The sequence below is a fragment of the Vombatus ursinus genome, unplaced genomic scaffold, assembly GCF_900497805.2.
Source record: "Vombatus ursinus unplaced genomic scaffold, bare-nosed wombat genome assembly UNPS02014832.1, whole genome shotgun sequence".
Classification (NCBI taxonomy): Eukaryota; Metazoa; Chordata; class Mammalia; order Diprotodontia; family Vombatidae; genus Vombatus; species Vombatus ursinus.
Window position 1 is genome coordinate 46,437,464 of NW_020954610.1, and position 19,989 is coordinate 46,457,452.

Here is a 19,989-nt window from a genome sequence, read left to right on the forward strand (position 1 = left end):
GTATTTGGAGGGATTTGGGGGAGAGCTCAAGCAAGTCACTGCTTTTACTCTGCCATCTTGGCTCCACCCCTCTCCAGGGCTCTTTTTTAAGGAACTAGTTGTTTTTGGAATGTTTGAGGCACTTTCTGATTGGCTGAGGGACTTTCCACAAGATCTTGGAAGTCCTCAGAATCCCCTTGTTCTGTTGTGGAAGTCTAACTTCTAATCCTTTCTCACAATTCCTTGCTTTAAACTCAAATGACTTGGACTCAAGGTACAGAATGGGACATGATTTCAGAATGTAGGGATTTATTCTGCACTTTTGTTACAAGGGATCTAGGTGTCCTCTCCTTGCCCTAATGGACAAGGTAGAGTTGCCTCCACCCCCACAAAAAGAAAAAGTTGTAGAAAGGAGAGAGGTAGAAAAAAAAATTTTTTTTAATGCACAGAATTTAACAGAAAATAAACCAGAAGAAAACAAACAGGACAGCTTTGAACATTACAATTGAATTGTTTGCTTAAAAGGAAAAGCAAGCTGTACATAATAGAAATTTGCACTTCCATGTAAAATCCTGTTTTCCTGTTCTACTATACATATGGCAATGAGCATTTATATTGATGTTAGCTAAGTTCAGAATTTTTTTAACCCCCCTTAAATCATCATATGAGAAATCAACCAGAATTTCTTGGTAAGGATATTGGATTAATTCAAAACATGTGGAACCTCACAAAAGCTACATCTCACATATCACTTTTGCCCTCAAAGTAAGCAGGTTTGGGTTAGATGAGGAAAGGGCTGGGAAATAGAATCTCAGCTAACACAGATATTTAAATGACACACAAGGAAGCTCCATGAGTAAGCCACACATCAAAGTGAGAAAATATTTTTGCTGTGAACAAGTATTGGTTCCAATCTCATTGTATTTCCTCTTACCTTTTCTAATAGCCATGCCAAGAAGTAGGAATAAATAGGATGCTAAATCCTTGCTAGAAGTCTTACTTATAATACTTCAAAGATCAATAATTTCATTGGTGTAGTGATTACCTCCTCTGATGCAAACAGAAAACTTCAGTGATTTAGTGTTATATAGCTGCCATGGCCAAGAAATTCATCACTCTAAATTAAAGGGCTTCTCCAAACTGGGGTCAACTATGTAACATTTATAAAGCACTTACTATGTGCCAGGCATTATGCTAAGCACTTTACAGTTATTACCTCATTTGATTCCTTATAACAACCTGGAAGATATGTGCAGTTATTACCCCATTTTACTAAAAAGGAAATTGAGATTAAGGGACTTGCCCAGGGTCACAAACCTGGTGTCTGATGAGGATTTGAACTCAGGTCTTCCTGACTCCAGGCCTTCTGTGCCATATAGCTGCCTAACAACAGATAAATATCACCACTAGGCTCATACTTAAAGCTTGTGAAACCTTCCAGAATTTCCATTTGATAGCATGGGCTTTGAGAATCCAGGATCACCTCCACATCTAGATGAGGCTATCAAGTAGGACTTTGGTAGAGCTGTGCCTCAGTAAATCCACTAAATAGATTCTATACAGGATAGAGAATTACTACTGGCCCATTTGATGTTGTTCAGTTGTATCTAACTCTTTATGAGCCCATTTGGGTTTTTCTTGGCAAAGATACTGGAGTAGTTTGCCAGTTCCTTCTCCAGCTCATTTTATAGATGAGGAAAAGGAAGCAAATAAGGTTAAGTGATGTGCCCAGAGTCCCATGGCTAATAAGTGTCTGAGGCCAGATTTGAACTCAGGAAGGCTGACTCCTGGCCCAGGACTTTATCCACTGCACCACCTGGCTGCTCTGATGTAGTACAATCTATTCTAATCACCTTAGAAGGGCAGCCAGAGTCAGGAAGACTGACAAATACTGGCAGTGTGATGCTGGGTAAGTCACTTGACCAATCAACTGTTTAAGACTAAAAATTTCAAAAGAGTTGCCAATCTGCTTTAATAGGAAGCTGTTTCCTCCCAAGGAGTTCTCTGCACAGTAAAAACACAGGTTTTGAACCTGTTCTCCCAAATCAGTGCCACTAGGATTAAATATAAACTCTCTGCTTGACATTTAAAGTCCTTTACAGTCTGGTTCCTACCAGATTTATTATATATTACTGATTTTCACTTACTCCAAAGTAGCCTACTTGCTGTTTCCCTTACATATCACATCTTCCATCTACAGGTGCTGTTTGGGAAAGATTCCTTTATCACCTCTACTTCTTAGATTCCCTAATTTCCTTAAAAAATCAGCTTCTTCCTAAAAAGACCCTTTCCTCACCCCACCCCACCCCCAATTTGGTAGTTTTTCCACCCTTCAAATTTCTTTGAAATTATTTATAGGTAAATGCTATTTTCCTCACAGAAAGTAAGTTGCTGGAGGTCAAGGACTTTCATTTTTGTCTTTTTGTCTCCAGCGCCTACCATAAAATAGATTCTTAATTGATATTTATTGATTAATTGACATCTTGCTTTCTTAAGGATATGGATTCAATCCCAAACTTGGGAAAAGTGCATGAACAGATTGGGAAATCTAGACTAGTATAGTTAATATTGTCTTTCTACAAAAACTTAAGAAAAACAATGTCACAATGGGACAATATGCCTGTTGAATTAATTCAGTCAATATCTAAATCCCTTAAAAACAGTTTTCTGTTTCCTTACTTAACAAAAGAACTGGTTTCACTAACAAAGCCTAACATTTCTGAAATCCTGAAGGACCACAAGTTTTGAAACAGTTAAGAAATAATGTACTTTAATATTTTTCCAAAAGTACTCACTTGGAGAAGATGGAGAAATAGTTCAAATGGAAGCAGCAGGAGGACTGTAGGAACTACTTGTAGTTTTTTCCCCCCTTTTCTTATTGAGAGGATCCTTTGCTGCCAATTGGTAGTGTGGTGGCAGGGAGTGGAGAAGGGGCAATTCCTTGACTTGGTGGCATGGGTTAATATTAGGGGCTCAAACTGATAAGGTTTAATTAAATCATATGGCTGGTCCTGAGTGTCCTGCTAAGGGATAAAAGTACCAAGGGAATTTTGCAAAGGGTTAGCTCAGGGTTTGGGCTACAGCTGAAAAGTTTGAGAATCTTGCAGCTTTTCCGTGGGGGGCTCCTCCAAGTTTGGGAAGAAAGATTCCTTGATAATGAGCACAGGCTCATGTTTTATCCACAGGGAACTTTCTGCCTGGGAGTTTTCTGGCAGAAGGTTTTCTGATTGGGGGTTTTTTGGCTGAAGGCTTTCTTGGGGAGAGTTTTCTGGCTGGAGGTCTCCTGACTGGGGGCTTTCTGGCTGGAGCTGTCCTGACTGGGGGCTTTCTGACTGGAGGCTTTCTGGCTGGAGGTCTTCTGACTGGGGGCTTTCTGAGTGGAGGCTTTCTGGCTGGAAGATTTTTGACTGGAGGCTTTCAGAGTGGGCGCTTTCTGACTGGAGGCTTTCAGACTGGGCGCTTTCTGACTGGAGGCTTTCTGACTGGAGGCTTTCTGACTGGGGGCTTTCTGAGTGGAGGCTTTCTGGCTGTAGGTCTTCTGACTGGGGGCTTTCTGAGTGGAGGTTTTCTGGCTGGAAGATTTTTGACTGGAGGCTTTCAGACTCGGGGCTTTCTGACTGGAGGCTTTCTGACTGGAGGTCTTCTGGCTGGAGGCTTTCTGGCTGGATGATTTCTGAGTGGAGCCTTTCTGACTGGAGGCTTTCTGGCTGGAGGCTTCCAGTTTGGGGGGTTTCTGGCTGGGAAGTATCGGCCATCTTCAGGGTTAAAGGGAGGGGGCTTTTGCTGTGTCTTCTTTTGGAGACCTTCCGCACAGAGAAGGGTAAGCGGTGGCTAATGCTGTTCCGCAGGGATTGGAGGTAAGAAGACCGCATTTGGAACCTCTTGTTGGTCAAGAGGGAGTGGTCGGGCGGCGCCTCTACATTGCCAGTATACCAGAAGACCCACCAGAAGAGGCTGAGGAAGATGATGATGGAACCCGCATAGAGCAGCAAGTCATAAAAGAAGAAGTCGGAGAAGACTCCCGTTAGCAGTACCGCCAACCCCAACACATCAAAGCTCACAGCCAGCCAGAAAGCCAAGGTGCAGCGGCCCAGCCCCAGGTGCCAAGAGGTACCGTGCTTGGGTACGGTATTGTGTCTGGGGAGGATATCGTAATCCCGGCTGATCATGGGGCCCGTCGTCTGCAAGATTACAGCCTCCAAGGTCTTTGCAGCCCCGGCAGTGGAGGCAGTCGCAGCAGCCACGGCCTCCGCACCCTCCAAGCTCAAGCTCTCAGCCGAGACTCGTCTGCCCCGGGGCTGGCGGTACAAGCCTACCTGGACTCAGGTGAGGCCTCCGCGTCCCCATGGCAACGCCCTGGAGGTGTGCTTCGACTCAGGGGGCGGGGACACCAAGACCGAGAGGCTGGGGGAGCGTCCAGGTTCTTGGGCTCAAACCTGCGCCGAGGGAAAGAGTCTTGAGCCCAGGTCCTAAGTGCTCGTCCCCCCTCATCTCTCTCTCTCGCTTGCCTTCAGAGCACATCTGGAGCGCAAGATTCGATTCTGCACGCCACGCAGTGACAAAAGGCATTGGCAAGCGGATCAGCGTCCTGAGTGAAGAGGGTGGGGCTGGGGGGGACAGAACGGGTGACCGTCGTGATCTAAGGAGGGAATTAAAAAAAGACTAGGAAGAGGAGGAAGGAGGAAGAAGAATCGACTGCTGTCTTCAAGTATTTTGAAGGGCTGTCCAATGGAGAAGGAATGAGAGTTGTTCGCTTGTTCTCCTTAGAGGGCGGAACTAGTGAGAATGGGTGGGAGTTTGGTTTCAGAGAGGCAAATTTTGACTCCCTGTGAAAACTTGATAATTTTTTAAAAGGCAACTGCCTGTAAAAGAATTCCTGCTGTGGTACATAGAACTGTTTTTTCAACAGTCATATGGATAACTGTTTCCCCTTAAAGTACATCAGAAGTTTGGAGGTGGGGGCAAAGAGGAGGGTCGAGGTAATCTTGATGGAAGCACTAGCCACTCAGGACGAGATTGAGGAAGCGGTCGCTTGTAGGAGGAGGCTGGCATGTGAGCAGAGTTTTGAAGGGAATTGGGGGGGGGGGCGTCAAGGAAGTAGAGCTTGCCATCTCACCACCAATCAGATTGACTAAAGTGATAGAAGGGGAAAATAACAAATGTTGGAGATGTGGAAAAATTGGGACACTAGTACACTGCTGGTGGAATTGAGAACTGATCTAACCATTTTGGAGAGCAATTTGAAATCATGCCCAAAGAGTTATAAAACTGTGTATACCCTTTGACCCAGCAATACCACTATTAGGTCTGTTTCTCAAGATTGTCAGGGAAAAAGGAAAAGAACCTATATGTTCTAAAATATTTATAGCAGCTCTCTTTGTGTTGACAAAGAACTGGAGAGTGGGGGGATGCCTATCAACTGGGCAATGGCTAAATAAGTTGTGGCACATGATTGTGTTGGAATACTACTGTGCTGTAAGAAATGACTGAGCAGGTTGGTTTTAGAAAAGCAGAACGTATTGTATTTCACAGAGTGAAACAAGCAGAACCAAGAGAAATGATATTTAGTAAGGGCAATGTTGTTCCAAGGATAACTGTGAATGACTAAGCTATTCTGAGTGAGCAAAGCTGATATTGTACCGACCTGAGTCTGACCAGACGTGATTACTTCTAGCCTCTGGTTATTCTGTAAATATCCCAAATTCTCCCCTCCCCATTCCCACATTGCCTTTCAGGACTTTCACTTGTTAGGCAAAACAACTTCCTTTATGAAACCTTGGAATATCCCACTTCCCTTCACTTCCTGAAGCCCCTTTCCTTTTGCTGGAATACTTTATAGAACCCTGTGTCCCGCCCCCTCTTGGGGCTCTCCCACATGTGTTGCTGAGTGGAACCCCAGTTGCAACTACCTTGCCCCTACTAAAAATTGTAAGTTTTCCTATGTTAGGTGACTTCTCTTTAATTCAGGTTGACATAATCAAGGACTTAGGAAGGAAAATGTTATCCACCTGCAGAGAAAGAACTGATTATGGAAGTATGGTTCCATATTGTATCTATATCAAATGTTGGCCTTCTCTAGTGTGGAGTTGAGAGGGAGGGAGGGAGGGAGACAACTTGGAACTCAAAATGTAACCAAAAAAATTTAAATTAGTAAAAAATATATATGTGTATATTTATATGCATACATAGATATGTATGTATATAGTTATCCTTTCCACATTGTGAATTTCCCCACTTTGGTTTCTATATATTTAAAGTTGGCATAAGACATTAAATGGGAATTTTGATAGAGTTTTGTGGAAGCTGCAGATAATATGCAAACAGGCCAGCAGACAAGGCAGAAAAGTTTTAGAAACTCAGAAATGCATAAAATAGATGTATAGTATTGTATAATATAACCATATTTATCTTTTAATACCATTGTAATTCAGACTTCTTCTCTAGTACAAAGGGAGGGCCAAAAATTTTTACGCAGATTTTCTAGATGGGGAGGTGCCTTACCCCTAACTCCCTTGATGTAGAAGAGATAATTGTAAAAAATTCAGCTGATAAAAGAATACTTTCTCCAACATCTGTAGATGGAAAATATAATGTCATGCAAGAAGAACAGCAAATAGATGAGTTTGACTAGAATCATGAAGTGAAAGTTAATAATGTATAATAAACCTGGTAGGAGCCAGATTGTAAAGGGCTTAAATGTCAAGCAGAGAAGTTTGTATTTAATCCTAGGCAATAGGATTTAATCTAGTGGTAAAACTAGTACAAGTTGAAATAAATGACTGTTCCTCCAGCAAAGCTTCTTCATACCTTGGTGCTGAACTTGAAGTGACTGTGTTTAGGGGAAGAAGTAGTAAATACTGCATGCCTTGGAAGTAAAAAGGTGGGAAGACAATATCAAAATGTCTTGTCAAATTCAAGCCCACTCTGTGTAGCCAAACCCTCAAATGAAGGAGGAGACCCATGTAGTTGCTTAAGTGGGGTATAGGCTTCTCCTCTTTAAGAAAGGCTCCTCAAACCTTCCCTAGCACTCCCTTCCCCCCATCCTCTCAATCTGGTCTCTTTTTTTTCAGCCAAAGAGACAAGGTTTATTAAAGACCTGCCATATTGGCCAGACTCTTAAGGAATCTGAACATTAGTGAGCTATTGGCTAGATTTTAAGAATCTCGTGGCCCAGATACTTTACAGACTGGACTTTGTTTAAAGAGACACTATAGCCTTGAGTGCCCAAGAAATTAAAAGCTCCTGCAGCAGCAGCCAAAGAAGCCTTTGCGGTGGGGCTACAAACCTGGTGATGGGGCAACACTTTAGGGTCTTGGAGGTGAACAACAGCTGGGGTGGCATGAGTAACTCACCTGTAAATTCCCTGATCCTAAACAATTGGCTCAACTGTCTCCCACACTTCTGGGGGAACATAGGGAGGTCTGGTGAACAGAGGGAAAAGGGAAATAGGAGGCTTAACTAGAGAAAATTGGCTCCCCAATTTCACCATCAGGTCCCTTCCCAACAAGGGGGTAGGGCAAGAGGAGAACATAAGGAAGGAGTGTTCAAACAACAGATCCTCAAGTAGGCAAGGGAGGGGGTATGTCTCGCAACATCCCTTAGATTTCCCTTAGATGCCCATGACCCCATGGGTTGAGGGGCTAGTAGGGCCAGAGTAATTGGTTAAAACAGAGAACGTAGCCATGATAAAGTGGATAACCTTACCTTTGGCCTCAATTTTTGCCCAGGGCTCAGCGAGAGATGGGTAAAGTGGGAGCACTGCCAAGCCCCAGGCTCCCTCGTCATTCCCAGTCTTGAGAAGACTGGAGGACAGAGTACTGGGAGGCAATGCCACCACTTTTCCAACCTCAGGGACAATCCTTCCTCCAGTGTCCCTCCTGGTCACATCTTGGGTATCAAGGCACCAAGAACCTGAGAGCCTCAGGCTGAGTTTGAGACAGCTTCATAGCTGTGTGACCTAATGAGACCTGAGAGATCAGGCTTGAAAAGCACTTCCAAGCCAAGCCTTTCTAGGTGCTTGGAAATCTACCCCAACTACAGGGCAAGAAAATCATTAGGGAGAGGGGGAAGGCTTACATACCTTCCAGTCTTGGCTGGAGAAGAGCAAGGTTAGATAGTTTTCCCGGCCTCGGGGAATCAAAATATTGAGGTTTAGGGTTCCTGGGACCCCAAAATAGCAACAGCAAGAGACTAGGGTGCTGCCCGAATGAATTAGACCCAAGCCTTCTTTTAGCCAAAGAAGGTTTTTTTTTGTTGTTGTTGTTTTGTTTTGTTTTTTCAAAGACAAGGTTTATTAGAACATTGATTGCAGGCGGGTGAGATTTTAAGAATCTGCCATATTGGTCAGACTCTTGAGAAATCTAAGCATTTGTATTGCTAATGCAAGAGGGCCAGATTTTAAGAATCTAAGCATGGCCTCATTTTTTTTACAGACAAAATTGAAGCAATTTGTCATGAGCTCCCTCTTTGCCCCTCTTCCGCATATTATTCATATCCTTTCTGCCACTGTCTCCTCCTTCACCCCTGTTTCATGTGCTGAGGTGGCCTTATTCCTTATGAAGGCTAACTTCTCTACCTATTCAAGCAAACACATTTCATCATGTCTCCTCCAACAGATTGATCCCTCCCTATCACTTATTTTCAAGCTCTCCCTGTTACTTACTTCCCTACTGCTTATGAATATGCCCATGTCTCCCCCCTCCTGAGAGAACCTTCACTTGATCCTTCCATTCCTGCTATTGTCCTATTTCTCTTCTACCTTCTGGGAAACTCTAATCAATAATGATTTGGAGCATTTTTTCACATGACTACAAATTGTTGATTTCTTTATCAGAAAACTGGAATGCTCTCCCTCCTAATCTGTATCTCCTGGCTTCCCTGTCTACATCCTTTCACCGTTTGTCAATTGAGGAATGACTTGTATGTATTCTTATAGATTTGACAAAATTCTTTATATATTTGAGATATTAGACCTTTATCTAAGAAACTACTTATATAATTTTTTTCCAGTTTTCTGCTTTCTTTTTGATCTTGGCTACATTGGTTTTATTTGTACAAACCCTTTTTAATTTAATGTAATAAGACTATCTATTTTACACCTCACTCTGCTATCTCCTGTTTATTCATAAATTGTTCACTTATCCTTAAGTTTAATAGGGAATATGTTCCATATTCTTCAAATTTTCTTGTAATGTCTCTAAATCTAGGTCACGCATTCATTTTGATCTTATCTTGGCAAATGGTGTAAGATATTGATCTATGCTCAATTTCTGTTAGACTGCTTTCCAGTCTTCCCAACAATTTTTTTTTTAAGTGAGGCAGTCAGAGTTAAGTGATTTGCCCATGGTCACACAGCTAGGAAGTATTATGTATCTGAGGCCGGAATTGATCTCAGGTCCTCCTGACTCCAGGGCCAGTGCTCTATCCACTGTGCCACCTAGCTACCCCTTCCCAACAATTTTTACCAAATAATGAATTCTTATCCCCAAAACTTAAGTCTTTACCATTGTTAACCACAAGGTTACTATAGTCATTTGCTGCTGTAAATTATATATCTACTCTGTTCAACTATCTACCTTTCTATTTCTTAGCCAGTACCAGATAGTTTGATAATTACTGCCTTATAATATAGTTTAAGATCTGCTACTGATAAACCTCCTTCCTTTACATTTTTTCATTAGTTCCTTTGATATTCTTGAACTTTAGTACTTCCAAATCAATTTTGTTATTATTTTTTCTAACTCAGCAAAATAATTTTTTGCTAATTTAATTGGGATAACATTGAATATATAAATTTGTTTAGGTAAATTGTCATTTTTGTTATCTTAGTCCTGTCTACCAATGAACAATTAATTTTTCTCCAATTATTTATATCTGATTTTATTTGTATAAAACAGTTTTTTTTGTAATTTTGTTCATATATTTCCTGGGTTTGTTTTAGCAAGTATTTTATGCCGTCTAAAGCTATTTTAAATGGGGTGTCTCTTACTATCTCTTCTTGTAGGGTTTTGTTTGTGATATATATATATATATGCATATATATATGCTGATGATTTAAGTGGGTTTACTTTATATCCTGCTACTTTGCTAAAATTATTGTTTCAAATAACTTTTTAGTTGAGTCTTTGGGATTTTCCAAATATAACATTGTATTGTCTGCAAAAAGAGGTAGTTTTATTACCTCATTTCCTATTCTGATTCCTTCTATTTCTTTATCTTTTCTTAGTGCTATTGCTAGGATTTCCGATACAATATTGAATAACATAGGCAGGCATCCTTGTTTCACACCTGATCTTACTTAGAAGGCTTTTAGCTTATCCCCATCACAAATAATGCTTGCTGTGGGTTTTAGGTAAATGCTTTTTTTGTTATCAATTTAAGAAAAAATACATTTATAGTTACACTTTCAAGTGTTTTTGATAGAAATGAGTGTTGTACTTTATCAAAAGCTCTTTCTGCTTCTATTGATATAGTGTTATGATTTTTGTTATTTTTAGTATTGATATAATCAATTATGTTTATAGTTTTCCTTATGCTAAACCATCCCTGTGTTGAAGGTTACCATATTTCACCACATAGTCATAAGCACCGCATAATCATTGCCACCTTGTAATCAGCGCACCCTGTTTTTTCAGTCCAAAAATTGGTTTATAATCTTTCATCTTGTAATTGTTGCTTGGTATAATTCTGTTCATCACACTGCTTAAAAAGTAAACAGAGCAGCAGTGTATTCACCAGTAGCATATGGATACACATTTATCTCTTGCACATTGTGAACTGTGAGCCTAGAATTCTCAGTGCATGAGCATTGTCAGTATTCAATTTTAACCTATATTCACGAGTATTCCATGCATCCTAATCTTGCACTGAAGACAGTTTATTAATAAGTGATTTTTAAGTAATACCAGCACAATTGTTAAAGCTTCACATAATGGTCACATCCCCCCTTCCCCCACCCCCAATTGGCATAAAGTCTGCTATGATTATGTGGTGAAATATGGTATGTTGACTCAGTTACCTATTGTTTCCAGTTCTGCTTATCAAATAGTGTTGGAGGATACTCTGGTGGAGGAGACTCCAAGTTTGTAGCTTTTTGTATCATCTGCTTTTTGTCATGTACTCTTACCTGCAAATTGTCATGTTCTTGCTACTTTGGGGAGGAACTGAGATGCAATGGACCAGCCTCTTTTGCTGAGGTGGACCTATGTGTATTGTCTAAAAGTTAACAATAAAATCTGTCCCCACCTTGAAGCCATTGCTGATCTCCAGTGATCAGCCCACCAAAGTGTTGCTATCTTGATGTTGTGATGTTCAAAAAGTTCAAAAGACATAGTTCTGGGTTGCTTTGGGAGGCTGAGGTTCTTTCCAGTCCTATGTACAAAATACCCCACACCTTCACAATCTGAGTTCACCTCTATTCTACTATTGTATAACAATTGCAGAAATAACCCAGGGCCTGACTACAATGGAAGACAAGCAGAAATCTTAGAGCTTAGACATTCAAGCCGTAAAAATTCTAAAAACGTAGAATTTAGAGAAAGCGTGTTTAGGTAGAAGGCAAACACTGCAGCTGCTAAAGACTGAAATGTTTATTAAAAATGGACACTTTTGGGTCAGCTAGGTGGCGCAGTGGATAGAGCACCGGCCCCGGAGTCAGGAGGACCTGAGTTCAAATGCGGCCTCAGACACATAACACTCACTAGCTGTGTGACTCTGGGCAAGTCACTTAACCTCAAATGCCCTCACAAAAAAAAAAATGGACAATTTTAATGTTCAACACTTCATGGGAGATAAAGTTTTAAAAAAAACTTTATGAAAAGCTTAAATCTGACATCACTGGATCACATCAAACTGCAAGTGACAGCCTTACGCACTCAATGCTGTTTCTCCTCAGTCTCTGGGTGGGCAGCAGCTGTGGTGTTGGTGGTGGCAGGTGCAATATGTGTCAACTCAAATAGGTAATGAAAAGGAGGCAGAGGTAAAACACATTAAACATTCTGATGGTTAGGATACCAAGTGGGATTGCCTTATAAAGAAGGGAAGCTGAGAGATCAACATATGGAGATAACAATCAGGAATTCACCTTAGAGGAGGGAAGATTCTATGGAAGATAGACTTCAAGAAGATGACTTCTTGGCCATCAAATGACCCCAGCAAATGTCAAATAAGGAAAAAAGCTCATCACAGGAAAGTGAACAGAACAGTGTGAGGAGACCGTGGAGACAAAGTAAAACTAAATCACAGACATTAAAGCCCATTATGCCAGAAGCCAGGGATTTGAGCAAGGACATGACAGGAAGCCAATCAAAGATGAGAAACTGGAAGAGAGAGATCTCCTTTCTGACTTACAAGATATCAGGAACAGCAAGAGGAAGACGAGTTCATCTGAGTCCTCAGCAGCAGAGTCGGGAACCAGAAGAGCAAGAAGAAAAGGAGGATACAGATGGTAAATCTGAGGAAGTATCTCATCAGTCTGCTGAGGAAGTGAGTGAAGAAGAAATGAGTGAAGAGAAGAGCAAGAGAAGGGAAGCCATATCTTAATTGTTACAGAGTCAAGGTTTGACTTAGATTTGGGAGAGAGAGAGAAGAAGTGGGAGAGGGGACACTGCAATCCAACACCATGGTGGAAGGAGATTACATCCCAATTCTCCAGCCTTATCTGCCATTGAGTTGTAGCAGGAGCTCACCAAATACCTGCCTGCCCTCCAGGGTTGTCAGAGTGTGGAACAATCTGAGAGTCTGAACAGGAATGAAGAAGGCACATATGCTGTGGTATACAAACCAAAGGATATAAAGACTGATGAAATTGTGTTGAATGGTTGAAAATGGAAAAAGAGAAAGAAGGCTTCCTGCTTATCTCCCTCTGGGAAATCAATACCATCCTGAAAGCTCAGCACCCAAAAATTGTAACTGTCTGGGAGATAGTGGTGGGCAACAACATGGACAAGATCTACTTAATGATGAATTATATGGCGCATGACCTCAGGAGCCTAATGGAGGCAATGAAGCAGTCCTTCCTGCCAGGGGAAGTAAGATCCTGATGGTCCAAGTTCTATGAAGGGTGAAGCATCTTCATGACAACTGGATTCTTCACCAGGACCTGAAAACCTCCGACCTGCTCCTCAGTGGGCATTTTAAAAGTTGGTGATTTGGGGTTGACCAGAGAATATAGCTTCCCATTCAAAGCATACATGCTGATGGTGGTGACCTTGTGGTACCAGACCCCAGAGCTGTTACTAGGAGCCAAGGAACATTCCACTGCAATAGACATGTGGTTAGTGGGCTATATACTTGCTGTTAACTTAGAAGCCCCTGTTTCCAGCGAAACAAAAGATTGACCAGGTCAACAAAGTTTTTAAGGACCTGGGAACTCCTAGTGAGAAGATTTAGCCTGGTCACAATGACATTCCAGCAATGACGAAAGTGAGTTTTACAGAACATTCCCATGATAACTCGCAGAAAAGATTTGAAGCCCTCCTCTCAGACCAGGGCTTCAAACTGAAAAACAAGTTCTTGATGTACTTCCTGGCTGGAGGAGCAATGCAGAAGATGGCCTGAAATATGAGTACTCCTGAGAAACTCCTCTTCCCTTTGTCTCTTCTGTGTTTCCCATGTGGCCAGCCAAGAGTGATCAGCAGAAGGTTAAGAGCAGCACCAGCACCACTTCCCTCTCCAGCCTCCCATCCCATTATCCAGACTTGGTTACAGCCAACTGGGGAAAGATGATCTCAAAGATATCTGCTTAGATCTCACAACCACCAATGAGGGAGCATCTGGGACTGGCCCAGGCTTTTCCCTCAGGTTTTAAACTCCACACCAGGCCAAGGCAAATCCTAAACTGAGCTGCAGCCCAGCCATAGCTGTGAATGCATATGGACACTTGGGTTTGCAGGGGCTGGAGGGCATAAAAGTATGTATAATATCTATTGGGGCTCCCAATCTGTCATCAACTGTGTTTTTTTTTCCCCACCTCAGGGCAGCATCTTCTGTAGTGTTGTCCCCATCTGTTGCTTAAACATCATCAGGAATCCTCTTCATGTTTTATGTTCTCTCAAGTCTTGGTTTTCTAAGTGAACAACTAGACCCTGTTCCTGGGAACAGGGCAAAGAGCTTTGGTTTGATTCAGATTCTGCACAAAGTTGAATTTTCCTGCCAACTTAGCTATAGTGAAGTTTTTGTATATTGAGATTGTCATAAATTTTAAAATATAAAAAAGTTTAAATCATGGTACAGGCTTCAGTTGTATTCTACTCTGTGGTAGAGGTTTAGGCCCTATTCCACATCATGATAGGGGCTTGGGTTGTATTTTGCCCAGCAACTCTTGAAGGTGTCAACAATTTCATTTGATCTATGAGAATCATCAGTATAATTCCAATAGCTATAGCAGAGAGGCCAATGGAAAGGTAAGCTGATCCGAACATGAAGTATTCAGGAATTTAGCCAGTGGTAGCAAATACTAAAATAAGTAATCCAGTTAAAAACATCACTCCTCCAGGAGAGATAATAATGAGAGGTTTTTGTTATTTGGTACAGAAAGTTTCTTCTTGTGACCTCTCTTGAGAAGTGACCAGTGGAGCACCACTGACTTCCAAATCTTCCTTTGGACTTTGTCTTTCTAAGAACAGGATGACCTTTATGCCCTGGAAAAGAAAGTTCAAGAAGTCATGACTTTTCTCTCTAGGACTAGAGGACACTTTTCCTGTAATTGGCAATCACTGCACTTTCTGCTGGAATGCATCTGATTTGCCTATTACTCAACTTGAAAGTAATTAGTCAGGTTGTTACATCCCATCTGGGATTTTTTTCTGAACTGTGGCCCTGAAAGATTGTTTTCAGAGTTTATATGGAGATATTGGCAGTAAGAATAGACAGGAAGTCTTAACTTAAACACTGGAAAGGGTGGAAACCTGGGCATGATGACGGGTAAAAGCCATAACTTAGATATTGAGTCATAACTCAGATAATGTGATCAGTAACAACCATAACTCAGATACCATGACCAGTACATGACTAGTACATAACCCTCTGTTTGGGCATTTACTCAACAGCACTGGCTCAATGCCCAGGTGTGGAAATGAGTTCATTACTAAGCAGAACCCCAAAATATCCACCGATCAGTAGCGATGTAGTCTGTAGCTCCTCCCTTTGTCTGACTTCAGTAATTATCACTGGGCTTTCCTGGGGTCTTCGAGGGGATCACAATTGAGACTGTTTTGTCTGGCAGCCAGTCTGGGGTGGCCCCAAATTGATTAAACTAATATGTATAATCAATCAGGAGCTCCTGGCTTCTTTCTTTGGTGCCAAATTAGCTCCTCTGTTTGAGGAAACCAAGGATATCCCAGTGCACGGGGATATCAGACCCTACATATACTAATACAGTTATAAGACACGAGAGGATTTGATCCCTCTGGCTTACTTAATTATAAAATATAACCACAAATTAGGTGTTCAGTAGATTTTAAAACCTAGTCAACCTTTCAAATATGATCCTCCCTGGCTGAGAGAGAAGGAAAGCAAAATCAATGGACAGAAAAATGATTGACTATATCCGAATAACCCTTAAAGGCACAGTCCAGTCAATCTGCTTAGGAGCTGGGTTTTACTTTAAGTGAGGGTCCCTTTATTCTTTCTAATTCTCTCAAGGGACTTGGTCTCACATCCTAAAATGATCACTTAGTACGACTGCATTTTTTAAAAACCAGTTTAACATATCCTTGTCAATCCCATCTATGTTTTAAGTCCAGAGATTTCAAATCCTTTTATGGGGTTTTTTTGATTTATTGATTTATTGATTTTTTTGATTTATTGATTTATGATCAATAAATGTCACTTCTTGGATGTTATATAAGTAAATTTGTGGACAATGTATAACCTGGTCAGTAGTTTTCGTCTATTACAGCTCATTTCCGAAATTTACTGGAAATCTTAACTATTTAACATCTTGGGAATTAGACAGCTAACCATAAAGAAAAGGGGTGTGTGTGTAAGGGGGGGGGAGGACATAGAAATCTTGTACTATCTTCCCATTTGATGGTCTCCATAGGGTCAGTTTCTGCTAAAACCAATGGAGGTACAATTCCAGTTCCATAGCTAAAGTTTCCTGCACCCAAAGAATTCCTAAGCGCATAAATCTCCAATCATGATGAAAATGCGTTTAAAGGAGAGTGTAGTAAATTAGTTGAGCTGGACATAATGAAGATTAGCAACAAAATAAAGACAGAACAATTGGTGGGAAAGCTGAAAAACAAAAATGGGATCTAGAAAATTAATTAGGAGGTGGAGGCAAGCTGGCCAGGAAAGAAACCCAAACACTTGTACCTCAGTTTGAGCTTTGCTGGAGGAAAATATTACTTTTTAAAAATAGTATTTTTTACAATTACATGTAAAGAAAATTTTAAACATTCATTTTTCATAAAATACGGAGTTCCAAATTTTCTCCCTTCCTCCCTTAAGATGGTAATCCATTACATAGATTATATATGTACAATCATGTTAAACCTATTTCCATATTACTCATATGGTAAAAGAAGAAACAGCTTGCAAAAAATTACAGTTTACAAAAGGAAAAAACCTCAAAACATTTTTAAAAAGTGAAAATAGTATGCTTCAATCTGCATTCAAACTCAATCAGTTCTTTCTCTGAATACGGATAGCCATTTTCATCATGAATCAAAAAGATTACTTTTAATACCCTGAAGTTTCTATTCACCTGACCTCAGCTTATTACAGAAATAAAAAAAAAATGAACAAAAACAGTTTTAACTACTAAGAAGAAAGGAAGTTTTGGATTTTTCCCTGCTTTTCAATATCTTGAAATACTCTTAAAGTCAGGACTTAAAACTTCTTGACCTAAAACCAAGGTTGGGGAGTAGATATCAAAGACACCTTGGTTATTCAGAGGTGATTCAATGGTTTCCTTTAGTGATAGTGTAGCAATGTGGCTCACAAACTAAAACAGTTCACAAGCTAATCTATCCTAATCTTCCTGGAGCCAGGTTTCCAGCCTTGTGAATTTGAGAAGAAAGGGGGGGGGCCGTTGGAGGGAGATGGTGAGTCAAAGAACAAAAATTTGGGAGTTTTTCAAAAGCAGGTATGCTTTCTGTAAGCAACAGCTCTGACTAGAGAAATCCTAGTACCTTCCTTCTTCTAATCTTCTGTAAGACATACACAGTAAAGAAGTGGGAAAGGCACTGGCACTTTTTTTAGAAGTTTCTAAACCTTTCAAGAATTTATTTTGCCTTGAGTTTGACACATTAGCTTTTTCTAGTACCTCAACCCAGAGTACCTCCCAATCCAAAGTAGTCCTGTAACAGAGTTCCTTATGTGAGACTTGCTATATAGGTGGCTCAGAAAATCCATGTTTAGATGTTGCCTTAGGCCTGTCACTTAAACCTCTGTCTGCCTCAGTTTCTTCATCTAAAAAATGGGCACAATAATAGTATCTACCTCCTATGATTACTGTGAATATACATGCTATCCAGTCATTTTTCAGTCATGCTTGACTTTTTGTGAATCCACATAGGGGTTTCTTGGCAAAGTTACTGGAGTGGTTTGCCATTTTCTTCTCTAACTCATTTTACAGATGAAGAAAATGAGGCAAAGTTAAAGTGACTTACCCAGGGTTATAGAGCTAGGGAGTGTCTGAGGTCAAATTTGAACTCAGGTAAATGAGTCATCCTGACTCCAGCCTAGTACTGTATCCACTGGACCATCTACCTGCTTGAATATACATGAGATAACACGTACGGTGCCTGGCAAACTTTCAATTGTAATATATATGCCAACTATTATATTTGGGGTTTTCATAGACTACTGGACTTGTTTGGTCTTTAAGGACTTTGTTTTTTAAATACCAGTTAGGGTCTTTCTTCACACCAACAATGGAGGACATCTACATTATAATAAATGGCCTCTAACATTGTTTTCAGATATCATGACAAATAAAAAGTGACTACCATAGACAAGGAGAATCATGTTTCCATAATGCTCCCTCTTCTACTTTCTTTTGTTGGCTAATTTGTGATCTTTGCACTTAAGGCCTTCAACAATCTACCTCTTCATATTCTCTACAATCTACTTTTCTCATCCTTTTTTGAATATTATATGTTTTAGCTAATATACCTTACCTTGACCGGTCTCTGTGCCTCGGCTCATTGTCCAAGCCTGGAATGGATTCTCCTCTTTCCCCCACTCTATTGAAGTTTCTTCCCTTCTTTCAAGGGGAACTTAGTTATTACTTCCTTAAAGAAGCTTTCCCTGACTCAAAGTACTTGCCATATTTCACTGCATAATCATTGTAGATTTTTAGGCCAAATTTTTGCAAAAAAGTAAGGTGTGACTATTATGTGAAGCTTTTTAAAAATAAAATTGTGCCAATATTACTTAAAAATCATTTATTACTAAACTTTCTTGGTGAAAGAGTAAGATGCAAAGAATACTTGTGAATATACGTTAAAATTGGGAAGATGCAAGTCTTACCATATCACATTACTTACTCATGGCAGCTTCACCTGCCCACCTGCTCCCCTTGCACCTACAGCTCTTTTTTGGGTTGAGTGACAATACCATTAGTATTGAAGCATTCTAAACAAACCATGCAAGTTGGCTTTCACAAATATACTGACCATGCACCTGCACTGATAATTCTAGGCTTGCAGCTCTCAATGCACGAGAGATAACTGTGTATCCATATGCCACTGGTGAATACATTGCTGCTCTGTTTACCTTTTAAGCAGAATTATGAACTGAATTATACCATGTGACAATTACATGATGAAAGATTATAAACCAAATTTTGGACTGAAAAAACAGAGCATGATGATATGGTGGTGATGATTATGCAGGGAAATACAGTGTACTTCAAGTTTGTCATACTATTTTGCCTGACACTCTCCTTTGCGTTTTTCCTCCTCACCCTTCTGTCTGATGGAGTTGTGTCTGTGTCTTTTCTCCTTTACTGTGTAGGCTACCAAAGACCAGGATTGTTTTATTTATCACTCTCTTCCTATGGAATTGCTTACAATAGGTGCTTGTTGAATTGATTCAGCACTTCTCAGAGAAACCAAACTGAACCCTAAATCAGCTAGGAGAAGAAAATTCACTTTGTCTTTAAGTACCATTTATAGGTGGTGGTTATGATGATAGAAAAAAGTTAAGCATCTGAGTCTTAACCCACCCAAGTACTTGGTTGAATACACTGCCATACAGTAGCGAAAAGACTGTGGCTCCTCATCTGGTGCCCAGCTCATAGAAGGAAACAGAATGTTCCCTTTAGAAAATATTCATGCTAAAGGGACTCCTGATTTTGTTAGTTGCAACAAAATAACTTTTAACATCATAGTATCCTAAAGATTTTACTAGTTGCTACAAAAGATTTTTAATATCATAGTACCTTGAAGGTAACTAAAGCAGCTATTTCCAGTTAATCTAAAGTGAGTTAGGGAGCAATTTATTTTTGTATGTATCATTTACAAAAATAGAGAAGTTCTCATTCAGGCAGAAAACAGGATATTGGTACCATAACCCATTTTGTGCCAATTCTATTTGGAGAGAATGAGGAAGAAGGTGAGGAAGAGGGAGGAGAAGAAAACAAAACAGGCTGGAACTTGCCTTCTTTTTGAATACTATCAACAGGAAATTGCCGTCCAGTAGAAGTGTAGTTTCTGAGGAATGGCAGGCATCATCATTTTCAAATGGCAAGCATTTGAATATCCTGAAGGATATTCAAAGAAATTTGCAAGCAACTTTGAATCAAAAGCAGCAACATTTTAAGAGTACTTCTGGGGAGGACGGTGCAGAAAGACGTAGAAGAAATAAAGTGTTCATTTATGAAAGAATCTCATTTCACTTATTGGCTTATTTTCTGAAGGTGATTGGGAAACAAAAAATCAGGAATCTGAGAGAGCAGCCAGGTGTCTTGTGAAACAACTAGTCACTCCAACCCAAAGACAGCTCTTCTCTTTAGCAGATTTTGCATTTTCCAACTTCATTTATAGGAGGCAGAATCCTGAT

The 19,989-nt window shown here is 40.4% G+C and overlaps 1 pseudogene; it reads left to right on the plus strand.

Annotated features, from left to right (window-relative positions):
* Nucleotides 1-4,146: 4,146 nt before the first annotated feature.
* Nucleotides 4,147-13,786, plus strand: LOC114025849 (annotated as a pseudogene).
* The last annotated feature ends 6,203 nt before the right edge of the window (nt 13,787-19,989 follow it).